Below are 23,009 nucleotides of genomic sequence, written 5' to 3' on the forward strand. Positions count from 1 at the left end.
AGCAAAAGCCTAGGGCTCTGCTTCGTTCTCACGCGTTCCCTGTGGTGCAGCAGAATCCTATATCATCTTTCAGTTCGCATCGAACTCCAATTCCCAGATCTGTCTCAGGTTCTTCCTCCAATCTTTTCTTCTTTATGAGTCTTTTACTCTAATGGGTTTCTGTTTGTATATGGTTTTTCATTTCTAATTTGTCAGTAGTCTGATCTATTTATATGAATATTCTTTGAGTAGTTTTTGTTGAAAATCCCATCTTTCAATGTTTTCATTTTTTTGTTTGGTCTTTTGTCATATGGATCTACTGCTTTAAATTTGATTCAGTGAGATTATTTTATCCGCTGACATCTGGTTTTTTTTATAATTATTTTAATTAATGAGTTAGGATAAATGTACATGGTAATTGGTTGCTTTTTCTTCCCTTTTTGTGTATACTTATTTCTATATTGGTTGCTTCAGGTTGCAGTTAGCTTAGATTAGTGCCGTGTTCTGCTAGATCTGCTATTATCATGCCTTTCTTAGAAAGAGAGATGCCTGGAGTTTGCTGGGTTTTTATGTTACTGCTTCCCTTGCTCATTTTTGTGATGGGTTTTACCTTCCGGGAAGTTACATGCACTTATTCGACTAAGGATACTATATTTGCCAAAGTTAATTCCTTGACTTCCATTGAAACCGAGCTTCCTTTTAGTTATTACAGTCTCCCTTACTGCAAACCTCTTGGTGGAATAAAGAAAAGTGCGAGAATCTTGGTGAACTTTCTGATGGGAGATCATTGATAACCCCATATCGCTTTCAAATGAATGTGAACGAGTCCCTCTACCTTTGCACACTAGCCCTTTGAATGAGCATGAGGTTAAGCTTTTGAAACAGAGGACTCGAGATTTATATCAAGTGAATATGATTCTAGACAATTTACCGGTGATGAGGATTGGCACAAAAAATGGACCATCAGACTGGATTCCCAGTTGGCTATTCTCAACTAAATAGTGATGATGATTACATTATCAATCATCTCAAATTCAAGGTTTTGGTTCACGAATATGAAGGAAGTGGGGTGGAGATAATTGGAACTGGGGAAGAAGGGGATGGGTGTGATTTCTAAAGCTGATAAGAAGAAAGCCTCTGGTTTTGAGATTGTCGGTTTGAGGTGGTTCCTTGCAGTGTTAAATATGATCCTGAAGCCATGACTAAACTTCACATGTATGACAAAGTCTCCCCTGTGAATGCCCCTCGGGGATAGACAATTCACAGATAAGGGAACATGAGGGATCTCTTTACTTATGAGATTGAATTCGTTTAAAAGTATAGATGGCCATCTCGGTGGGATGCTTATTTGAAGATGGAAGGTGCACGTGTGCACTGGTTCTCAACAGTGTTAAATATGATCCTGAAGCCATGACTAACTTCACATGTATGACAAAGTCTCCCCTGTGAACTGCCCCTCGGGGATAGACAATTCACAGATAATAAGGGAACATGAGAGGATCTCTTTTACTTATGAGATTGAATTCGTTAAAAGTGATATTAGATGGCCATCTCGGTGGGATGCTTATTTGAAGATGGAAGGTGCACGTGTGCACTGGTTCTCAATTCTAAACTCTCTGATGGTAATCACTTTCCTTGCTGGTATTGTGTTTGTCATTTTCTTGAGGACCGTGAGGAGGGATTTGACTAGGTACGAGGAACTCGACAAAGAAGCTCAAGCACAGATGAATGAGGAGCTTTCTGGATGGAAGCTTGTTGTAGGTGATGTCTTCAGAGAGCCAGATTGTCCGAAGCTTCTTTGTGTGATGATTGGAGATGGAGTTCAGATTATGGGAATGGCAGCTGTCACTATCGTTTTTGCTGCCTTCGGTTTCATGTCGCCTGCTTCACGAGGAATGCTACTGACAGGAATGATTATTCTTTATCTTTTCTTGGGTATCGTGGCTGGGTATGTTGCTGTACGTCTCTGGAGAACTATCAAGGGAACTTCAGAAGGGTGGAAGTCTGTTTCATGGTCGGTCGCGTGCTTTTTTCCTGGAATCGTCTTTGTTATCCTTTTGATATTGAATTTTATTCTCTGGGGCAGCAACAGTACGGGTGCAATCCCCATTTCCCTATATTTTGTACTCTTATCTCTCTGGTTCTGCATTTCTGTGCCTCTCACTCTCATTGGAGGATTCATAGGACAAGGCTGAAGCTATTCAATATCCCGTGCGAACCAACCAGATTCCTCGGGAGATTCCTGCACGCAAATATCTATCATGGCTTCTTGTTCTTGGTGCTGGGACCCTTCCATTCGGAACCCTTTTCATTGAACTCTTCTTCATTCTTTCTAGCATTTGGCTTGGCAGGTTTATTACGTGTTTGGCTTCTTACTTATAGTTCTTCTACTGCTGACCATCGTTTGTGCCGAAGTGTCAGTGGTCCTTACCTACATGCATCTTTGTGTTGAGGACTGGCGATGGTGGTGGAAGGCTTTCTTTGCATCGGGTTCAGTAGCACTCTATGTGTTCCTCTACTCCATCAATTACCTGGTCTTTGACCTACAGAGTTTGAGTGGTCCTGTGTCGGCTATCCTTTATCTCGGTACCGATGATCATGGTAATTGCAATCATGTTGTCACGGGCACCATTGGCTTCATGATGTCATTTTATTTGTCCATTATCTCTTCTCATCCGTCAAGATTGATTAAAAGCTTTAGTGTGGCGATCTTCATCAACCAGCTGGGGCACGTAAAGAGTTTACCTAAAAGGGTAAAATTTGTAACATTAGGTACCCGGATGGGAAAAAAACTGTAGGCACTTATTTAGCACAAAATCATAGTTTGGGTACTTATTTGGACATTAAGCCTAATTAATTATACATGGGATAAACAACAAAAATAAATCAAATTTAATAAATGTTGACCTCCTTAGCTCGTTAGTGTTTTTGGGTAAAGTCATCCAAATATTGAAGATTTTAGATCTCTCAATTTTTTATAAAATTTTATATCTTCCGAATGGATATAATCTTTTGATTTATCACTATCAGTGTCATCATTAACGAATTTTATTATATAATAGTTATGTTATTCATTTACCAACTTATAAATAGCAATAAAAATTCTAGATCTGACACTTACATGCAAAAACTAATATAAGATCGAAACCTATTTTTTTTTCTATCTTTTCACATTGTTTATTATCTTCAACTTATCACTCGTTCTAAAATTATTAATTATGATTTTTCGTCAAAATTAAAAGAAATAAATCATCTACAATTATCGTAACATATATTATACTACCAATAATAAATCAATGTACAAGATAAAGTAGCCCTACAAATTTTCTATCATCGCTGGTTCTTTTTTCTTCTTTATTTGACAGATGATAATATTAATACTGGTGTTGATCGTCAATTGCATATTTCTTTTTTTTCATTTTTTTTCTTTTTTGATATATACGTTTTTCATTTGTTTTCTTTATTTTTTAATAACTCTACTTTTATGATATGTTTTTTTCAGGATTTTTGACACATTCAATGTCTTTATCGATTGTTTGATTGTTTTTTTCATTTAGTTTTCTTGTAGTTATTGTTGAACTATGTTTCGATATAACAATTTAAGGCAAAATGGTTTTTGGACTTGAATTGAATTTACAAAATGTATTTGGACTTAATTGAATTTATTCAAAATTTACAAAAATAATTCAAAGTTCTTTTAATTTAAAATTGAGCACAAAAATGTTTTTATGAACAGTAACCCGAGGCTCAAAAATTTCAGTATGTAAAAGGGAAACCGATTCCCCCCAAGGGGGTACCGATTCCCTCACTGTTCATCAGCCCAACGGTCATAATATTGAATATTATGAAGGGGTATCGATTCCTATGAAGGGGTACCGATTCCCCCCATTCTGGGCAGCCTATTTTTGCAGAAAAATCATTCTCAAACGGCTCCAAAACATCCCCAACGGCTAGATATGACTTCAAACACATTCCAAGCTATAAATACAAGCTAAGGACACTTGAAGAAGAAAGAGAACAACTATCCAAGTAATCAAACACAGAGTTTTTCATTCTTATTTCATCTTTCTCTTATAAATATTTTATTCTTGTGAGCTTAATTCTTGTAAACACCTACCTTAGAGAGGTTTTATTGTTTACATCTTTTATCCTTTTGTAAAGGGGAAATGTTCTAGCTTAGCCCGGTAAAAGCTAGGAAGGTTCTAGTTTAGCCCGGAAAAACTAGGGAGTTGTAGGTTATCTCTTTGTCCTCAAAAGAAAGAACAAATTATGAATTTGTTGGAAAATCCTTGGTGAGGAGCTAAGGTAGTGGACGTAGACTTTGATTGAGAAAGTCGAACCACTATAAATCGTTGTGCAATTCTCTATCTTTCAATCTCCTTACTCCCTAAACACAAAACTGTTCCGACCCCTCTTTGCAAATCGTTCCGGTTATCGTTTCGAGCTTCCGAAAATCCTAACAGTTATATTTGACATCACATCGACTAGTCAAGATAGTATTTATTTGTTATCATGATGATCTTCATTGTTTTAGAATCTCATTGGATTTGGATACGCAGTTGCGTTCAAAGCTAGTTTTCTCACGACGTCCGACTCTGACTTGTAATTGTCAATTGTCTTTCAATAGCCTGATCCCATATTGTGATTTATTTATTGATGCAGTCAGATCAATTCATATCTATTTTTGTTCAAATTTTTTGATGTGTTTAACATTTTCTTTTTATAATCATTATATGATCAGAAATGAATAATTTTTTGCATATATGACAATCAGAATATATCTTAATTATATTTTAGTTTACGTTATAGTTATAAACATTCAGAATAATGTTAATATTTTCTCTTTTTTTAAAAAAATAAACGCTTCTATTTACATAAAAATATATACACAAAATTTTATGTTAGTAAAAAATAATACTGATAACGGCCAAAGGACCCCTGACTCCTCATCGTCCGACGGCCACAACTCCGACGAGGACTCTACAACAAAGTAACAGACTAACCCCTCCCCTTTTCTTTGATTTCGAAAATATTGCCTAATAACTAAACAAATACCTTTCTAAGATGGTTTTGATTTCTTGATTTCTCAGGTTCCTTCGTTTTTTGGTTTCGAAATGGAGAAAGCGGGTGGATTTGTGTATCATTTTAATAATTTTGGATTTTTATTTTTTTAATATTTTTTTATTTCCTTTTTATTTCCACGATATATAAAGGTGACTTATGTGGATTTTTTTTAAATTGCCAACTTCGAATTCTGTTAATAGGCTAACGAAAATCAACAGTTGAGAAATTTGAACTGGCGGACCGATAACATAAGAGATCAATGCACTGAATTAAAAACTAATGACTAGAGTCGATCAAACCAGAAACAAATGAGACTATTGGCATAGTTTACCCAAATTCTATTCAACTCTCTTACTAAAACACTAATGCTACGTCTAATATAGGATAATTTATAAATGATCCCTCGCTATAGAACATACTATGTTAGGTTCCTGATTATTAAAGTTGCAAAAATGATCCTTTAACAATAGAACATTGTTTTGTTAAGCTCATCGACTGTTAAATTACAAAATATCACTCGACTATTCATATGTTCCAAACTCGTCATTTTCTATTAAAAAATTAGTAGTTTTGAGTTGGACGTTAACCTGCTGACTGTGGTATGATAATGATCACAAATCTCAAATGACTATCATATCTCATTCAACAGATTAATATTCAGCTCATATTGTCATCAATTTTTTAACGAAATATGACAAGTTGGAACATATGAATAGTCAATGATCATTTTATAACTTTTAATAGTCTAGAGACTCAATAAAACATCGCCCTATAATCGAGAAATCATTTTGCAACTTTTAGAATCATTTTGCAACTTTTAGTAATCAACGAACTCAACAAAACAACACTGTATAAACTAGGGGACTATTTGATACTTTACCTTTATTATAAATACGATCAATTTTTCAACCAACACAAATGAACTGGAAATGATTTCTTTTGAAATTTGGTAGATTAAGAGTCTTAGTCACATACATTTTAGTATTTAGTTAGGGATATACATAGTACAAATCTATAAATAAATAAAATTTAACTTATATTGTCATGTCATTTGTTCATCACATTCTCCACAGAACCCTAAGAATGCCACATAGACTAAGGGCTTTAATGGGTAAAAACATATATTCTCAAGCTTTCCTTGAAAAATAGTCGACACCGTTATCCGTGTTGATATTACGAGAGATATTCCTGTCAAGAGCGGTGATTATATGCAGACATGACCATGTATCATGATTTCACGTTTATATGTTAACTAAAACAAAATAAATATTGGAATTCTGGTTCGATTACAACAGCTTCCCGAATGAACACATCGTCATTAGCTAAAGAAAAGAACCGATAAATTCATAAGCCAACATTTTCCTTCCGGTCTGAACCGCTATCTTCTCAGGTTTTGCGGTTATAACATGACCGGGAAGAACAAAGGACTTCAATCATCATCTGAACCACTATCTTCAGACATCCTTCCGACATCATCAACTATCGCCGAGTCCTGTGAAAACGTTAGCAGAACAAACTTGTTACCCAAAACAAAGAGGTAAATGCATCTGGTCTCTGCCTCCAGTTAAAAGGAATGAGCGTCGGTGTCCGCTAGAGAAAGAGAGGGACATGACGCGTAATATCAAAAGCATTAACATTCACCGCCATTTTATCCCAGTCCTTCAACTTAGGATTTAAGCATGTAATTATCACGCAATGGGGCCCAAGCAGGTCCATCATTCCTAGGATCAGATGATGTATTACCCTGCACGTCATATAATTTCATAAGCGATTACAGTAAAATTTACAAAGAATCCAAATATCAACTAAAAAAAAGGCATTCAGTGCAGTGTTGTCAAGGGCACGAGGTGCGCTTTAGGCGTTTGAACCCTTATAATGGCTCAAGCAAACCGCGCAAAAAACATGTTAAGCTTAACTGAAGTAAAAAGCACAATACAACATGCAACATTTTTTTATGATTTACTTATGGCCCTCTGTGTTGAATATTCAAATATTAAGAAGTAGAGAATTGAATACTATTCCTTTCTTGCTAATAAAGGTATACCTAATAAAAAAAGTGAAAAATAAAAGAAATTTTAAGAGAACTTCAATCAGGCAGGCATTTTTTAGGCCTATCAACTTACAAAATAGCACCTGTAGTCCTGTACACAGCCCAAGTGTACACCTGATCAAATGGGCCTTGCCCAAAAGGACCAGAGGCTCTTTTGTTGTCTGGTGCTAAGGTGCAGGACCATCCAGGCACATGCATCAGCAAAACTGATTCAATGTGAGGTTCCCAGATAATTATGAGCAAATCACATAACTTTTTTTGTAGCTTAACATGCACAAGATCATAGACATAAAGTCAACCATAACAACACCCAAACGCGGCAAGGAAAAACAAAGGAGGATATTATGGTGTGATATGGCACTGCAAGGAACCAGAAAAATAGTTCAGAAAATATCCGACCTTGCTGGAAGTGTTTTGTGCAGGCAATGATGTCTTTCCAAGCTCTGAAAAGAAGGCTTCTTTCCTCCGCTTCCTTATCACTAGCAGGATTCGTAAACAACAAAGTCAGAAAACTGGAACTAGGAAAATAGAACGCCTTTAAGGATTACACAGATGCAAACAAAGTTTTCCAATAATCTTTTAAAAGTTGAATATGTTAAGTACCATGAAAATTAACATTCACATGTGAAGAATCTACATCATATTCAGCCTCTAAACCTAGGGTTTTAAAGGCATAGATATCCTATGATAAATCCATTTGTCTTTTTATTTGTACGACATTATAGAATGTAAAACACAAAATATCGTTTCTTAAAGAACCGAATCCTAAGAACCATTTGATCAGAACTTGGTGCATAGGAGAAAGACCCAGTTTATTTCCATGAACTTCTAGAACTATTTATACTTTAACCATCAAAGCTTTTGACCGCAATTTCTACAGCTTTTGAAAGAATAAAGTACTTACATCTCAAAAGATGAAAGTGACAATATACAAAAGGCTTTTGTGCATGCACATGCATACATAAAAAAGGCTATTGTGAATAACTGAGCAAAAATGTATGAGATTTTAATTGGTGATAAATTGATAATAGTATACCAAGTCTTTTTGACCAATCTCGTCATAAAGATATTAGACATAGCTGTGAAAGAAGTGAAAGCCTCGAAATAAGCCAAAAACAAGCATTTCATGTTATCCAAAATATCAAATGCTGAAAACAGGGCATCACATTTGAAGTAAGATTTACTTGGTAGTCAGGAGGATACTAAATAATGCATACCTTTGCATCTTTAGACCTTGAAGGGTCCAATCCTTTCTGAACCTTTTGGCTTTGTTCACCTACATGATACATGTGAAAAAAACAAAGATTACATAGAGACATGATAGAAATAACCAACAATCTAAAAGATGAATAAGAGACTTCGACAAAGAGAAAACAACTTACAGCATTGAATAACTCACCACTGAATATCCAGCAACACATAAACAACGCAACATAATTAGCATGAGAAAAATAAGCAATGAATTAAGTTATATATAACATTAAACGATATGGTCTAAAAATACATTACCTCCTTTCGTGGCAATACCGATGAGAAACTTTTCATGTGAATCCAAGTAATTTGCAGGCTTTACATGTCCCTCTCCGCACCTGTAACATTAATGGCACATAGCATAAGTAAAAGCATAGCCAAAGCAACATCATAGTAATATATTTTGCAAATTTAAGGCAAATACCAAATGTTTTTCTTCTTAGCTTCTCCCTTAACTTTCCTTTCAGCTTCCTCTTCAGCTAACTTCTTGCGATAAGTTGCTTGTGCCCAGATAACACGGGACCCTATGACAATGGGGAAAATCATTGAAAAAGAAACACAATTTTCCTTCTGAACAGATATAGACCCGAGTTTAGAAACTAGCTTTACCAATGGATCATTAGCTACATTCCTCTTTATAATGTTCTTAATGCAATCTTGAATGTCTAACACCTTCTGTAAATTTAATAACCCAGCTTGAATTTCACCTTCTTCTTCTTCTCCTTCCCTGAACTATCACTTCCTTCAGAAGAATTATCTCCGCCGCCGCCCCTCCGAGTTGCCGCCGCCTCCGCGTTTTCCTTTTCCTTCCGCTCCTCCTCTTCGTCGTCGTCGGAATTGTAGTCACGGGCTCGTTTTTGGAACAGATTTCTCATTTTTTTTACTTACTCTAAACTTTTTCCTTTATCCTCCAACATCTTAAGCTTCTTATTCTTGGTTTTGTTACCTTTCGTTTACCATATTTATTTTCCTTTTTCCAGCTGCAACACTGCCATCCTCCATTGTCATCACCAGCTTCCTTTCAATAGAAAAATACCCAAGACAGAAGGATTGGAAACGAAGAGAAGATTCTCAAACCCCTTTAAAACCATAATTATGCAGAGAAGCAAAACACACTCACTAGTGTCTTTTTTTCCCTATATATATATATATATATTTTCTTTTAAATTTTTTGTTTGGGCCCTTTAACTTTGTTGGAGGTCTTCATTCTTAGTACGATTTTCTGGGCCTGCTCATTCTCCTTGTGTGTTACAAGATTCCTTCCATCTTTTGAACTATATGAAAAATAAAAGCGAAAACCAAGTATTTAGTCACCCATATGTTCTTGTGATTTCATTTTAGTCATCCCACTATTTTTCTTAAGTCATATCTAATATTATGTTTTGATTTTGATTTGTCATACAAGGTTAAAAAATTAATGGTGATGTTGACGTGTCACACCATCAAGTAATACCACATCATCATTGAAAAATTACCAAATTAAAAATTTTGTTAATTTTTTAATGACGGAGTGATCAAACGTAATATTAAACATGATTAAGAAAAAAATAGTTGAGTGCCCAAAACAAAACAATGAAAATAAATTGGTGATTAAATACGTAGTTTGCCCAAAATAAAAAGATTTAGTTAAATTTTATAAGTTTTTTTTAAAATATAAACCATTTAAATAATTTTAGGGTAAAGTCCACAAATGGTCCCCCCATATAAGGAATTTTTTAAGTCATTGACTATTAAAATTTATAAAATGGTCCTCCAACTATAGAGTATTGCTTATTGAGTCCCTCGACTATTAAAAGTTACAAAATGATCACTTGACTATTCTTTATGTTCCAAACCCGTACTTTTCCATTAAAAAATTGACAGTTGTTTAAGCTAGACGTTATCACAATGACTGAGATATGATAGTCATTTGAGATTTTAGGATCATATTTTATCATATCACAGTCAACATGTTAACGTTCAGCTCAAAAATACCGTCTATTTTTAACGGAAAAGAACGAGTATCGAACATAATGAATATCCGAATGATCATTAGTGACTTTTAACATCCGATGACTCAGCAAAGCAACACTCCATAGTTGGAGGATTCTGTAAATTTTCATAGTCAAGTGACTTAATAAGGCCATACCTTATAGTCGGGGACATTTATACTTGCCCTTGTTTTTATAACACAAAACCAAGTGGATTTTTTTATTTAATTATAATTATCATTGGCTCAGTGTGATCATTATTTGATGGAATATTAACCCGAATTTCTGAAAAAAATATAAACACGGTCATGCTGCTTAATATTTATTAAAATGTAAAAGAATTGAAGTCATGTATACCAATAATTATTTCCCTTGATATAAAGTCAATAATGCTACTTAACAATCAAATTAAGAAGCTTCATCTTCAGTAAGAGGGAAGAGGTGGGTAATAGGAGGAAGGCAGGTGATCGTTTTAAGAAGTGTTTGTATTCTGTGCGTAATTAATCTTCTTTGCGATCACTTGTTCTTTACTTTCCCAGGGTTCCAACTGATCATGTATAAATATACCTGGTCCGAGTTTCCAACTTAAAAAGTTATTTTCAAATGACAATATATCATTTATGAGTTAAAAGAAATAAACAGTTGTTGTCATGGCAGAACCTGTTCAATGATATGTTCTTTGAACAGGTTCGGCCAAGCTTGACATTTATGATTGGTGAACCATGCACTTGTTGTCATGGCACAGGGAGGGTTGAAGCGTTGGAGACCTTCTTTTCAAACGTTGAACAAGAGATTTGTCGATTACTTGTAAGTAGCACAGTTCACTTTTCAACTGAACGGGTAAGAGTTGGATGAGGTTTTTGTTCTAATTTTGATTAGGCATAAACTCAAAATAGTCCTAACTAAATAGTCATTTTGGTCTTTTTTTTTTTTTTTTTTTGAGCATTTTGTCTCTCAACATTTTATTTTAGGGTAAAAAAACCCTAATGTTTAACAAAATAGTCATTTTAGTTCATATTCTTTGTTTTTGAAGCATTTTGGCCCTCAATGTTTCATTTTAGGGCAAAAAGATCCCTATTTTAGAGCGTTAACCATTGATTGACTAACACGGCTTCCTTCCATGGAGGGACATTTAGCCCAAGACTGAAATTTTGGCAATTAAAATACTTTAAAAAAAATAAGAATCAAAATGACTATTCAATCAAACGTTAAAGGTATGTTGTTTCCTCTGATGAGAATGTCGAGAAAATATCCCTTTATACCTCTTTTTGCATCGCTATGATGAACAGAGGGCAAACCTTGAAAATCCAAAATCTTGGCCAAGATTATCCAGTCCTGAGGGTCGACCAACACGTGTAATTACTTCATTCAGGTAAAAGGACAAGACTTGCAATCTTGAGCAGTTCCCTGAAAATTGGAATTCTTTTGATGGTGCACCATGTTCATTGCGTTCTTTCATTCCGCGTTTTAGCATGAGTTCGCATAAATAATACAGTACACCTATATTCAACATTCAACCGTTTATCCACTGTGATTGGCACTATTTGATTATTAACATGTGTGTTCATCGTCTCTCATCCCTTTATTTGCACGGACATTGTCAAAGTCTATTTGGCTGTAATATATCTAGTTCAGTATCATGCAGCAAGTGAACATGTTATCTTCTTTTACCCTTTGAACCATGTCTTCCAGTAATCTCTAGGCAGTTTCAGCAGCTTTACCGGCTCCATCTAAACGGGCGGAGATATCATACACGGTTTTCTCTAGAACCGAGGAGGCCAATTTATTTGCTTTAGGTGTGTCTCGAAGCAAATCCAAGAGAGTACGAGCTCTATCTTGAGCTATGCTGGCACCCTCTACAGTCAGCCGTAGAAGCCAAGGGATCGCACCTTCGTTAAGAATGAGTTCTCTGTATTTTTCTCGGCAACTTTGGCACAATGAAAGCAAAGCACCAACGGCATGTTGCATGCTTACTTGAGAGCCATCTTCCACAGTCTCAACCAAGGTTAATATCCCACCATCTGAATCAGTCATTGCAACCTGCCCTTCTTCGGATTTAGAGAGGATTTCAAGTAGGGCGGTTGCTTTTTCAGCAAATTTCGAATATTTCTTGCATTCTTTGAGGAGGTTGATCAGCGTGGAAACTGCTTTAGCATCGAGAATCAGAATGGAATTCTCTTTGCAGGTTGATAGGTTGTGCAAGGCAGTGAAGGCGTCTACTTTTCCTTGAACACTTCCCGAGCCAAGGATTTGAACCAAAAGGGGTGCAGCGCCAGATGATGCAATCGCGGGCTTGTTAGGTGCAGCAGCTGAGAGTGTTAATATTGCAGCCGTTGCTAATTCTCTTAAACCACTACTCTGCAATTTGAGAAGCTCAACAAGAGGAGAGACAGCCCCTGCCGTCACTATATTGACCTTGTTTCTGGTAACATAAACAAAAACGAAAAACAAATAAATCGACTGCGTGTCCATAGTTCAACACTAACAATTCAATTAACCGACGAAATAAGAGGACATCGGCAACTAGAAATAGTAAAAAAGTACAGAATTTCCTAAGTACACAAGGTAAATGATACAAGCAAAAACATTCTGGAAATTTGTATCAACATAATCGACATTTCTCGGACCATGAATGATGAATCACATAATTTTTGGGTCTGGTAAGAATCAGCAACATGGCAAAGATTGACAGTCTAACGTGTAATGGCATATTTATGCTAAGCAAAGATTGAAATTTGCATGAAGAAGCCACCTTTTACAGAGATTCTATCAAACATAACCATTTTCATATTAAAATCAAAACAATCTAAAGAAATAAATAGCTAAAAACTTCCACTTGACTCAGCCCCCGGAATCAATAATTTATATGGACAAAGACCAAATAGAGATTCAATAAAATCCCAAGAAAAAAAAATTCCGTGAAGCTCAAAACAATCATCCCATAGTCCAAAACTCTCAAATTTATAGAAAACTAAATAACTTAATTGACTTAATAATTTACTCGAACTAAAAAATCCAACCACATATACCTTATCAATAACTTTAATCCAATTTCCCCACTAATAGAACTTTCCAATCAACCAAACAAACAATGGAAACAACAAGAAATCAACCAAAAAAGTTCTAAAAGATGGAGCTATAAAATGAATCAAAAGATTTAGATGTGATCTTTCATTTCTAACAGCAAGGTTACGGAGAGCGAGAAGAGAAGCTTCACGCGCATCAAGATTAGGGAAGGAGAGCATTGAAACAAGTGGTTGAATAACAACAGCAGCACCAAATTTGGAACGTGTCTTAACAGAAGATTTTCTAACGAGTTTTCTAATGTCTCTAGCAGCTTCAATCTTGGCCTGTAGATCTCCAGTTATGAGCTTGTGAGAGAGTTCGTGTATAAGGGCTTGTTTCTGGAGGTTCCAGGTCTCTTCTTCTTGGTCCTTGCCGGCGGCGGTCTTTGGTGTTGCCGGCGGCGTCTCCTCCTCCTCTGCGTCGTGACCCATCTTTCCTTTTTGGGTTATTGCTAAAGCACACACGAGAATATGTGCACTTGTGAATTAAAAATGGTTTATTTTTAGAATTTTATTTTGTTTGATAAACTTCTTATTTTATTAAAAAATTTAATTCGAAAAATTAGTATTTAATCTGTTCTTTTTTCATATTAGGTTCTTAAAATTTTCAGTGAAGATATATGTATAATATTTCTCACGTTATTATTTCAAGTATTTTGTACATTATTATTAATAATAATAATATTTTAATTAATTTGAGATAAATATAAAATAATATTTATAGCGTTTTTGATTCTCAAACTAGAACCTCAAAAAATAGAAATAATATTTTACCACCGAGGTCGATTGACTCGTGAAGAAAAAACTTAAACTTATTATTATTAAAAAAAAATCTCTAAAATTTCTCAAAAGAAAAATTAAAAAAAAAACTTAAACCTCTAAAATCCTTAATTCTAGATTCTCATTATCGCTGTGGATCATTTTCTATTGTTGTCACTGTTACCCAATGATCATTCACCCGTCGTTACACATCCAATGACCAGTCGTCACCTTTAATGATTCTTTAGTCAAACGTAGCGATATTTCTAAATATTATAGCTTAAAATTTTGGATAAACATGGTAGACACCAGCAATTACAGAACTTGTGCAAAATTTATGCCAATCAAACTGATTTGCACCATCGAACAATAACATAGCAAAACTGTAAATTTATTACTGTAAATATTTGGATATAATCCATCTTTTGTCCATCTACAATCCAAAACAATAACTAGTGCTAGTGCTCTACAAGTGAAGCTAAAGAAAGACCCACCTTTTGACAACAAAAATATATATATACCTTTACGAATATTGCAAGCCAAGAAAACATACACAACTACACTTGCATAAGATAGGCCTTTCACTTAATGAAAAGAGCATTTAGGAGTTAGGACACGATTTAAGTCAAAAGCCTAAAGTGAAACAAAACAATTGAAAATTTGTTGGCCTTTGCTCATACCAATTACAACAGTTGAGTACATCCTTTTCTTGCTATCAAAATTAATTTTACAGGTAAGACTGGCGAAAGAGAGGAAGAAGATGAGATGGAAAAGAAATTTCCACCAACCTAAATCTTAACTTCCAGAACCCACTAAACCCTAAATAAAAGGGAAAGATTCTCACCCTTAATAGTAAATGCTAAGAGTTCAACAACTTGATAAAGGAAAATATGAAGGGGCAAAGCTTTAAACTATGAAAAGGAAAAATCAGGTAAAAACCACATTGCAAGAGACAGACCTGCACATGCCTACCTTCACTAACTTTAAAACGGTCAAAATCAGTTAAAGGCGAAACTGAATCCTTTATGCCCCAACTGACTCTGGTTAGTGGGTGGTGTATCTTCTTGATGCTCCTCTCCATTCAAACCTGTTGGAGTTCCCAGAAGTAACACAAGATTGGAGACATTGAATTGTCTTGTTTGGTTGATTTACAAAAAGAAAAAAAAACAAAAGAACATATCTATCCTTGTTTCAGTAGTTACTAGGCCAGTTCATCTGTGCATGTTGAGGCTGCTGATAAACATTGGCAGCAGGTCCCCCCATGTCAACACCTCCAGCCATAGTCTGAGCCTGTTGTAGAAGAGGATGAACACCAGCTTCTACTCCTTGTGTATGATAGATACCGGCAAAGGAGCCCGGACCAACTTGTGTTGGAGAAAACGTCACATTCTGACTCTGAGGGGGAAGGTTATAGAATGAACTAGCCGGCAGACTGGATATGTCTCGGCCAGGGGGAGCAATCCACACAGCTGAACTTTCACTCTGTAGCAAAGCAAATATGTGGAAAAAAATGATAATAGAAGGAAAAGATTTTTTATATAAAAAAAGGCACCTAATAAACTAGTCAGGAATGGTAAATGGTAAATGTCAAATGACACTTCACCAGACCTATGTTTATCCATATGAGAACAGAAAATGCTTACGGAAGACAGGCACATATATCATGTAGAACCATAACATACAATTAAATCAACCTGCGAGAACATAATCACCATTTTAGGCATTAAATTAACATGAATTTAATGCATCAAGGTGGCATTGTCTTTGGTCCAAAAAGGATAGGAATTTATCTTGATTAAGAAGTCGACTTATCAACCACACCAAATTGTCCCCATAAACTGGAACAAACAGAAAAACAACGGGCATTTGCGGGCTTCTCAGAACAGTAACATAAAAGGAAGGAAAAGGGAAGCAAAATCATCCTGGGATAGGAATTTATCTTGATAAGAAGCACACTTATCAACCATACCAAAGTGTGCCCCTAAACTGGAAGAAGCAGAAACAAGAACTGACGTTTGTGGCATTCTCAGAACAGTAACATAAAGAGATGAAAAAGAGAATGCAAAATTCAATTTCAAATGCCAACTGCGAAGAACTACTTTAATCTCAACTCGGACATAAGAAATTGAGATCTGAAAATAAAAGATTAGTCCCAAATATCAATAGTTTGCAGTATACCCTATAATAATAATAAAAAACAGTCCCAAGGTACATGTAACCATCACAGAACAATAAACTAAGAACAAACTGGGACATGAACCTACAAGCCATAATGAAATTTTTGTTTCATTATTTCTTCAAAAGAATAAAAAAAGACAGACAAAATAGGAACATGTTGCTAACCTGCTGCCCCGTGATGTAGACACTGCTTTCCTTGAATTGAGATGCACCAAGATCCTCATTTGTGGTTGAGTTTCCAGTTGTGGCAGCAGAACTGGGATTATAACCAGCTGGGGCGGAGCCATATGGACCATAACCACTTGGCACTCCAATATGGGCGGAACTTGATGTATTATTCCCAGATTTAAATTGAGGAAGAGAAAACTTGACTCCTGTAGTAGGCATTGCGGGTGCAGAAGGATAAACAGTTCCAGCTTGAGGTTGTAGAGGAAAAGCACCATTATTTATAAATTGGTGGATTGCAGGAGAAGGGTAATAAAAGGAGAGTAAAAGGGGGCATATTGAATGTAGTTTGGAGGATAATGTGGTAATGCACCCCAGCTGCTGAGCCATAGACAGGGACTGGTAGCTGAGTCGCAGGTATAGAACTTTGCATCAGCCAAGAACCTTGAGTTACTACTGGAGTTGGACTTGCTGTTGTCAGTACCAAATTATTTACACCCTGTGAAGTGCCAATAGATGCAAATAAGCTCCAAATTCCAAAAAAAAAATCGAATTATTATACATGCAATATGCACTTGTCTAGAGTTTGGATGAGTCCAGAAGTAACAGAATATTCAAATTCAATATTAACATGTAATACTGCACAGAAAGATGAGCATAGAAGCAATCAACTGCCTTGTCTGACAATCAGGTTTTATTGCTGCTATAGCAAAACCATTTCCTTCTCAACAATAAACATTAAATAAGTCATACTTTTGTAGTCACCACCAAGTAGGTGGTCAGAGAATCATCTATCTAGAATGTTCAAAAGATGGGTACCTATATTTCAGCAACTAAAAATTCTGGGCAATAGATCAAAGTCCAATAGAACTGTGGTATACTGCCTCAAACAAATTAGACGATTAGAAAATGAAAAGCAGTATGCCCATTCAACTAACAGATTCCATGTTTTATTCAAAAAGCAAATATTTCCCTAGTAAAATACACCTTTTCTGTGTAAACATATGCAAGGTTCTTAATCTTAATCTGTACAAACCTCTTGCAGAGATGGAGAAGCCTGTGGAGGAAGTACTGCAACATTCCCATTGTATTTTGTGGCATTTCCACAGAGGGAAAGGGAGAAAGATGGCCATCACTATCAGCACTTGAACGGTAGAACAGGGCATAATAAGTTGCTGGATCAAATGGCTGTTGAACCTACACATCAAAGCATTCAATAACACAAGAAAGAAGTATCAGAGCCAACAACTGGCACAATTGAAATTGACTTTATGGAAACAATATTATAGAAATCAGCAAAATGAGCAAAAGAAAAACTCAAACCAAGAATTTTAAATAAACTAGTTAGCATCAAACTTTCTACTACTTTTTACATAAAAAATTCATATTAAAAGAAAATTGAGCTTCAATAATACAAAGAGAATAGTAGAGCAGCATTATCACATAGGAGATGCTTACAACAAAGCTTGAAAGGCGAGAAACATCACGTGCTTGAGATTCAGGGTTCTCAATTGGTGCTAAAATAGGAGGGACAAGTCCAAAATTGTAGTTAGGAGGTGTATGGACCACAGAGTATTGATGGTCTCCAGAGAGCACTGCATTATCCTGCTTGTTTTCATTATGCAACGGAATCGAACTAGAAACACCACCATCACCGGACAATTTTTCAGGAGAATGTGCAGGTGATTGTGGATGATCAGAGTAATCTCCTTCCTCAACAGTTGCCAATGCATTTTCATTGCTAGAAACAGTAACATACAAGAAAATAGCATGAGGCAAGCATACAAAAAAAACAAATAGTAGCTAGACAGTGATCCCTAGAAAGGTTATCATTGCTTATTCCATAGAAAAGGGGGTCGAAATTGCTTAGAAGTCAAAAAGTTAACAAACCTTGAAGCCTGCTCCTCTGGAGTTTCATGTCAGACAAAGGTGTACTCCAAAACTAGCAGCATCAAAACTTCCAAAACTCAGATTAGTTCTTTCAGATTCAGGGACATGGATATGGTTTGGAATTATAACATGTTGACGTTGTGGGAGATGCAACTCCTCTAGCTTCTTCTGCAATTTTGAAGTTGCTTCTTCAGAGTCGAGAACTCTTGAAACAGGCTGAAAATAAGCATTGGCTTCAACAGAACTAGTAGGAACATCAGATGCACCAGCTGTTCCAGAACCCTGCCCATTATTAGAGCTGATTGGCTTTGGTTTCCACTCCTTATTAGAACCAACTGTTGATGACATATAGGAATTAATACTTTGCATAAATTTATCAAGCCTTTAACTATCTTCAGGTAAGATCATACATCCAAACATTTATATGTATAAGCTAAAATATGTTCAAGAGCAAACATTTTCATTTAGAGTTGCCAAACCATTAGTAACATGAAAAGAATGAAAAATCAAGCAAATTTGTGCAAAAGATATCTTAAGCTTTAAAAGGTTTCCTTATTGTTTCTCACAGTTACACTGTTATTTAAGGGGCTACTTCTATTTACATTCCTTCTCAATTATAATGATGATTTTCATTTAAACTTGAAGCAAACATGCTACGGAATTATGTTTTGCTCAAAGAAAAAGGTGACCGATATCAATTTATCAAAAATAACTACCGATTCCAACGATTTTAAGGGGTAACATAGTGAGTCTGAACATCATTTGTCAAGCAAAAACATTCAAGTAAATTTTCCTAGTCTAAGCGAAGTTACACAAATCCCATCTCCAAGAAATAACTCACATATCTTGATACCCAGGCTAGATCAAGACAACATAAGCATCCATGTACAGTCTAGCAAAAATCTGAAAATCCGTTTTTTTTTTCTTGTGTATCAGGAGGAAGGATTATAGCACACAATCCAAAATGTTTCTCTAGTTTTATCCAATTAAGCCATAAAACCAACAAGAAGCCCATCTCAAGTTTCATCAGCAATTACCAATAATTTAAAAACTTACAAAAAAAACCATTGATCGAGACAATATTCATTCCAACTACCTTTTTGAGGGCCAATTACTTGTGAGCGGCTACCATAATTGGATGAAGGCCGACTCATAGAGGAACCATGGGTTGCAGCAGATGAAGGTTGGACAGACTCACTCGACAGATGTTTCACTACTCCAGAAGATTTGCTCGGCATCCTTCCTTGCATGAAAGTGCTACTAATCTCAGTAGCTGCCATAAGTAATAGAAAAAATTAATCAGATTGATCGGTATAAGGAATACAAGTCTCCAAAACTTTTTTTTTTCCAAAATCCAGACCAGAAGCTAATTTTCTTTCAGTAAAGACAACTGCATTTGGTTCTGCAGAAGCCCGACCAACTCCCACTTCACATTTGATTGTGCCCAAAGTGCCAGGGGGCTGTGAATCACTGGATGGAACTAGTACAGGGTCTGACGACAAGATGCAGGTTGTCAAGGAAGATGCTGGAGTAGTCGACATGGAGCAGCCACTAGTGCTTGCTGCAGGAGGCCCACTCATGTCCCCACTTTCAAATGCAATGGTCGGTTTGTTTCTTGCACCAGTAGGAGATGGTGCACTCCCGTACTCATAGCTGACAACAGATGAATTTTCCCGATGTTGATTGGCAGCATTTCTTGCAGGTGCAGAGGAAGTTTCAGCCACTACACCAGTAGGACAGTCGGCCACAACAGGTACAGGACTATAAAACATTACAATGAAAATGAAACAAAATGCATTTAATTGAAGCCATACTGTAATCAATAGACAGCAAAAACATAAAAAGAAAATCATATAAGATAGCAGATCTGCAAATTCTGGTCACCTGGCTACCATAGTTGATTCTTTAGTTTTTGTCTCCAGTGAGTTTAATGAAGATTGAACACTACCTTTCTCTGCAACTTGATTTGTTCCATTATCTCTCCCAGGACCAGAACTCTCGGAAACACCAGTTTCTGATAGGATAAACAGGCAAAGATTGCATGAAAATAATCGTTGACAATAACCCAAATTAAAAAAAAAACTAGCAAAAGAGTCGAGGAAAATTTATTTATAAAACTGAAGGAGGGCAAATATAACGAAAAAAGCAAGTCAACAAGCATCGGCAGTTCAGCACCACACAAGTTGTACCAGAAACCACATCTGACACAAAACTCAACAAAATGAAAGGGAAGGGGAAAAAAACATGTTTAAAACAAAAATTAATGAACCTGTTCATTGACCTTGCACTAAATTAGTCGCATGGCTGAAACAAACACAAGTATGCAGCAGAATCAACTCATTACTTCAGAAGCCTACCATTATACAAGAATTGATAATATTAAATAGGTTTTTGTTCCAAATTTCTGTTTACCATGTGCTGCATAACGAGGAGGGAAATTTCCCCGGCCACCCTTACTCCCCCTTCCCTGTGAACCAGATCTCCACCGGGACTCTGCAGACTCTTTATTGTTCAAACTCTGCAACAATGAGTAGTAAAATCATATGAACTGCAATGATTAAATAGAGTCTAAACCAAACAGGGGGAAATCTTTCTTACTGTATTATACAGGTGAAATAAAAGGCATTTTTGACTAACTACTACCATGTAGTCTCAATCCCCCGATTCCCAATAAAATTTAAAAATTACGCATGTAGACACCATGGTAGATCAACTTTCTTCAAATCATGGACCCTGCTTTACATCTTCTATTCCTTCACCCTCTCATCCTGAGGTTGCCAGTCAATCCTACACCCCCCCCCCCCAACAACTTCCCCAAACTCTCCAGCCTCAAGACAAACCTTATAGGCAACAGAAATTTGTCATGGGTAATACAAATATTGGTAGGAGTTACTACTACTCTCCATCACCTACTCAATTTTTTATTTGCTTACTCACATATAAAACCACTTCAACTTTTCCAAACCAATATCTTAACAATAAGAACTAAGAAGATTAATATTGCCAAAACAGGAAATAGCAGAACTACAGCGTTTCAAAAAGAGAGTAAATTCGTGTGCAATTTACAGTGGAGTCTCGTACCTCTTTTTTCTTGTCACGTTTTCTTTTGACTTCACGAAAAGGATCTGAAGGACAATATAAAATGTCATCTATTTGGAATAAAACCCAGATAAGAAAAATGCAGTGTTTGCAAAGGATGGCACCAAGTAAAATGATAATATACCAGCAAAAAGCAGTTAGATACGCATAAACAAGAGAATAACATCAGCTAAGAACAACATATATCTGACATGACAGCTTTTGGCCCAAAACAAAGCCATGCCTCATAAGTAGAGAAAACTGATAAGCTTACAGCACATAGAAGGCCATGATACGATAGTATTTCTGAACACGATAGTATTGTGTCCTGATATAGTGGTTAAACCAACACAAATAGTAAAACTCCTCGGGGTTAAGAAGTCACCCTTTTGTGCCTCAGGATAAGATACGTAAAAGAAAACCAGAAAATGATAGCTTCGTAAATGTACCAACAGATAATGTCTAACTAATGAACAGAAAGCGGGAAAAAACAAACAATGAGCTTCAAAAGAATAAAATTTGCAGCAGACAAGACATTTAAGATGCAATATGATCAAAACCTCGTTTCAAGAGAGCTAAGTAAAGACCATATACACATTAAATCCCTAACACCTTGGAAAAATGAAAATTAAGCAATATAAATCTGAACACCAACAACCATGCAAGTTGCGAAGGGAAATAAATAAATAAATAGCGAAACCTTGCATTTACAGAGGTATACATAAAATATATATAAAGGAATAAAAGAGAAGAAAAGGAGAACATATCAAATCATAATGTAACAATACAATGGAGAGTGCAAACTCGTTACACTCCAAGAGTTCTTTTAAAAAAATACTGAAAAATAACTTACTACGGTTCCCAGCAACAAAACCCAAATCACCAAAAATGAAATTATGATCAAAGACAAGCTCGACGAAACACAGATCACAACAAAAAAACGCCCCAAAAAGCATAAGATCAACCCCGTTTTACTGATCCAAAAAAATCATTAAAAATTCATAAAGAAATGGAAAAGTTAACCAGAAAGAGACTTAAAAGTGGAATATGAAGAGAAAGGCGTACCCTGAAGAAGGAGCCTCTGAGCGGTTTCATTGGGATCCATGGAATATTCTTTAAGCATTGCATAAATCTCATCTTCACTGTGATTACCCGTGATTTCTCTTATGTTTTGGACCGTTTTCCTCACGCTGCTCGGAATTGATGAAACCCTAAACCTCCCACCACTCATCTTCTCAGGAAAATCGATTTTCCTTTCCTTTATTCACCAACAAAACTCTTTCACCTTCCCTTTGTATTCCACTAGCAAATATATTTGAAGATTATTAGTATATAACAATAATAATTGTTTTGTGTTTATTTTTTGAAGTTCAGAAATAATGAGAGAAATGGATAGTAGAGACTGAAGATAGGTACTCAAGAAAACAAACAAGGAAGATATCAAAAACTTTAAATGAAAAAAAAAAATTTATGGTTTTTTTCTGTTGATCTAAAATGACAGGCAAAAGGAAAATGAAAGACTGAAGATGAGGAGGGAGCAAAATGAAGACCTTTTTTTCT

At 35.8% G+C, this 23,009-nt stretch overlaps 4 pseudogenes; 1 reads left to right on the forward strand and 3 right to left on the reverse strand.

Moving 5' to 3' along the window:
* Positions 1-441: 441 nt before the first annotated feature.
* Positions 442-2,755, forward strand: LOC120166127 (annotated as a pseudogene).
* A 3,706-nt stretch (positions 2,756-6,461) lies between these two features.
* LOC120166088 lies at positions 6,462-11,773 on the reverse strand (annotated as a pseudogene).
* A 62-nt stretch (positions 11,774-11,835) lies between these two features.
* Positions 11,836-13,891, reverse strand: LOC120166006 (annotated as a pseudogene).
* An 883-nt stretch (positions 13,892-14,774) lies between these two features.
* Positions 14,775-22,680, reverse strand: LOC120165947 (annotated as a pseudogene).
* Between the last annotated feature and the right edge of the window lie 329 nt (positions 22,681-23,009).

The sequence above is a fragment of the Hibiscus syriacus genome, unplaced genomic scaffold (assembly GCF_006381635.1).
Source record: "Hibiscus syriacus cultivar Baekdansim isolate YM2019G1 unplaced genomic scaffold, ASM638163v2 tig00111621_pilon, whole genome shotgun sequence".
Lineage (NCBI taxonomy): Eukaryota > Viridiplantae > Streptophyta > Magnoliopsida > Malvales > Malvaceae > Hibiscus > Hibiscus syriacus.